Source organism: Rhinopithecus roxellana, chromosome 12 (genome assembly GCF_007565055.1).
Source record: "Rhinopithecus roxellana isolate Shanxi Qingling chromosome 12, ASM756505v1, whole genome shotgun sequence".
Lineage (NCBI taxonomy): Eukaryota > Metazoa > Chordata > Mammalia > Primates > Cercopithecidae > Rhinopithecus > Rhinopithecus roxellana.
In genome coordinates, this window is record NC_044560.1 from 41,283,566 (window position 1) to 41,287,159 (window position 3,594).

At 44.7% G+C, this 3,594-nt stretch overlaps 1 non-coding gene across 1 annotated transcript; it reads right to left on the reverse strand.

The window, feature by feature from the left end:
• Nucleotides 1-1,470: 1,470 nt before the first annotated feature.
• LOC115892457 lies at nt 1,471-1,577 on the reverse strand. Its single transcript, XR_004052339.1, has one exon. It is a non-coding gene; the product is annotated as a U6 spliceosomal RNA (small nuclear RNA).
• Nucleotides 1,578-3,594: the final 2,017 nt, after the last annotated feature.

Consider the following 3,594-nt stretch of genomic DNA (forward strand, 5'->3'; position numbering starts at 1 on the left):
TCAGGAGGCTGAGGCAGGAGAATCACTTGAACCCGGGAGGCAGAGGTCGCAGTGAGCCAAGATCATGCCATTGCACTCCAGCCTGGGCAACAGAGTGGAACTCCATCTCAAAAAAAAAAAGAAAAGAAAAGAAAGAAAAAGACAGATTCAGTGGCGCCAGGCGTGGGGGTTCATGCCTGTAATCCCAGGCTGAGACAGGTGGATCACTTGAGGTCAGGGGTTCGAGAGCAGCCTGAACAACATGGTGAAACCCATCTCTTCTAAAAATACAAAAATTCTCCAGGTGTGGTGGTGCACATCTGTAATCCAAGCTACTTGGGAGGCTGAGGCATGAGAATCACTTGAACGCGGGATGCAGAGGTTGCAGTGAGCCAAGATCATGCCACTGTACTCCAGCCTTGGTGACAGAGCAAGACTCTGTCTCAAAAAAAAAAAAAAAAGAGATTCAGCAGGTCAGGGCTTTTCAATTTCATATCCTGGAAGACACCTGCCACACTTTCTTCTTTCCCCCATTCTTCCTGCTCACCTCCTTCTGGCTTCTGGAAGGTGACTTTCACAACAGCTGAGATCTTTATTAATTGTTTTCCCTGCTGAATGCAGGACCTAGAACAATTGCCTATGCCTCAAATTCTCAGTAGATGATTGTTTAATGAACAGGTTTCACACATGCTGTGTCCTCTACTGGGAACATGCTCACTTACCTTTTTGCCTCGCTTATTTCTACAAATCCCTCTCTGCTCAGTTCAAACATCACGTTTTCTGAGAAGCTTTCTGAGAAGCCAGGTTCCCCGTTAATTATTCTCTTGTTGTACTCTACTTCTCCTTTTAGTATTTACCACCATTGTAATTATATAACTACTTGATTCGTCTCTCCTGTTAGTTTATAAATTCCATGAAGGCTGGGACCAGGCTGGTCTTGGTTAGCATTCTATTCTCAGTTCCTAGCACAGAACCTGACCCATACAGGTCACTCAATGGGTTTTTTTTTTTTTTAATTTTATGATAGCTTTGTTAAAGATAATTGATATATAATAAACTGAACATATTTAAAGTGTACAATTTGAAACCATCACTGGAATCAAGATATTGAATATATCCACCGCCTTCATGAGTTTCCTTATGTCCCTTTCTCCTATCCCTCTGCTTCTCCCCATTTTTAGGCTATAATGATTGATTTGCTCCTGTCATTATATATTAGCTTACATTTTCTAGAATTTTATATAAATGGAATCATATAATATGTACTCATTTTTTACCTAGATTATTTCATTTATAATTATTTTGAGTTGATCTACATTGATGCCTATACGGACAATTCATTCCTTTTCATTGCTAAGAATTATTCCACTGTATGGATATACCAGTATACCACAACTTGTTTATCCACTAACCTGTTGTTAGACATTTGGGTTGTTTCCAGGTTTTTGCGATTTCAAATAAAGCTGCTTGTGATATTTGTGCACAAGTCTTAAAAACATAAAACACTTCACAGATTGGCCTGTCATCCTTGTGCAGGGGTCATGCTAATCTTCTCTGTATCATTCCAATTTTAGTATATGTGCTGCCAAAGCGAGCACCACTCAATGGTTTTTGAGTGACAGACTGAATACATGCATTCTCATATAGTTTGATGTCCACCGAATGCTAGCTGAAACTGGGGTCATTGTCATTGCTGTGGTTATTGATGACAGTCATGGACAGATGGCAGCAGAGCTGGTAACAGCAGCCAACTAAGCACCAGGCATTTTCTACCACCATGTACTGTTTCTGAGAGTAGATTCAGGAAACTGGGAATGAACTGTAATCACTGATTCATTCAACAAATATTTAGGCGTTGTTAGATGAAGTGCAAAAGTGAGTAAGGCAGTCTCTGCTTTTGAGGGGTTTATAGCTTAGTGGGGGTAACAGACCTAAAAACATGAAGTCACTGACATGTCAGAGGCCATATAAATTTGCTAGGCCTGCCATAACAGAGTACCACAAACTGAATGGCTTAGAAAAACAGAATTTTACTATCTCACCATTCTGCAGGCTAGAAGTTCAAGACCAAGGTGTCAGCAGGGCCATTCCTCTCTGCTCAGCTCAAATGTCATTTTCCTTGAAAAGCTTTCTGGAATTAGCCAGATTCCCCTGTTAATTATTCTCTTGGTGTACTCTACTCCTCCCCTCTGGTGGAGCTGGAGAGGGATCTGCTCCAGGCCTCTCCCCTACTTCTGGTAGTTCCTTGGCTTGTGGCAACACCAACTCTAATCTTCACATGGCCTGCTCCCTGTGCATGTCTGTCTCTGTGCCCAAATTTTTCCCCTTGTATAGGGACATTTATAAAGACCTTATCTCCAGATAAGGTCACATAAGGCACCAGAGGTTAGGATTCCAACTTATCTTTTGGGGGGACACAATTCAACCCAGAACAGAGGCATGCTGGGAGGCCTGCAGGTGATCCATCGGAGCAGCCGGAGAAAATCATTCACTCCAGGGGGGGTGAAGGACAGGGGACGGGAAGAAAAGGTTTCTCAGAGTGGGTAAACCTTGGGCTGAGTCTTTAAGGGTAAATAGGTATTTCAAGCAGCCCAGGATAGAGGTGAGGGTGAGGCCATAGGTGTGGAGGGAGTGGGATACGTGGGCAGGAACCAGATCATAAAACACATGATGAAACCAGAGTTGGTTGTGAATGTCCCCAGTTCCTCAAGCCCTTGGGCATGATCCTTTCATTCAATATTCAAATGGAAAAGCTGAAACAGCCATGTCACCAACAGTGGGAAGCCCAGTATCCCTAAGGATTTGGTGTGGTTCTGGGGGTAGGGCGAGGTGGTGCTCTCCCGGCTCTGGGCTCTGTGGCCCTGGTCCTCTGTCCCTCGCTGCTCTCGGCTCTGCTGCTGCAATCAGCCCCTGAAGTCTGTCCTCTGCATCTTCCTTTCTGGGCAGCAACTCACTTCCTCCATTCCCCAAAACACCAGTAACATCCAAGTGCTGGGATGGCCAGCTCACACTGCAGGCTTGAGAGAGCCAAAGAAGGCTACAGCACAGACAGAAAACCACTTACGATGAAACACTGACTGTGGTGACTCCGACGTGCATAGGCCACCTCCACCATAGGAAGGTTCTTACCAGCCAGCTTTATCTTCTTAAGGACCTGTGACTACCACCTCCTCTGTCTCACCAGTTACAATCTCCTAGAAACTTTGTAAAAGACCAATTCCCGGGTCAGGTGCAGTGGCTCACACCTGTAATCCCAGCAGTTTGGGAGGCCGAGGCGAGCAGATCACCTGAGGTCGGGAGTTCGAGACCAGTCTGACCAACATGGAGAAATCCCCGTCTCTACTAAAAATACAAAATTAGCTGGGAATGGTGGCACATGCCTGTAATCCTAGCTAGTCGGGAGGCTGAGGCAGGAGAACCCGGGAGGCGGAGGTTGTGGTGAGCCAAGATGACACCATTGCACTCCAGCCTGGGCAACAAGAGCCAGATGCTGTCTCAAAAAATAAATAAAATAAAATAAAATAAAATAAAAGACCAATTTCCAGTACTCATCTCAAATCATTTTAGTCTGAATCTATGAAAGTGGGGCCAGCCAGGCATGCATTTGAAAACTCC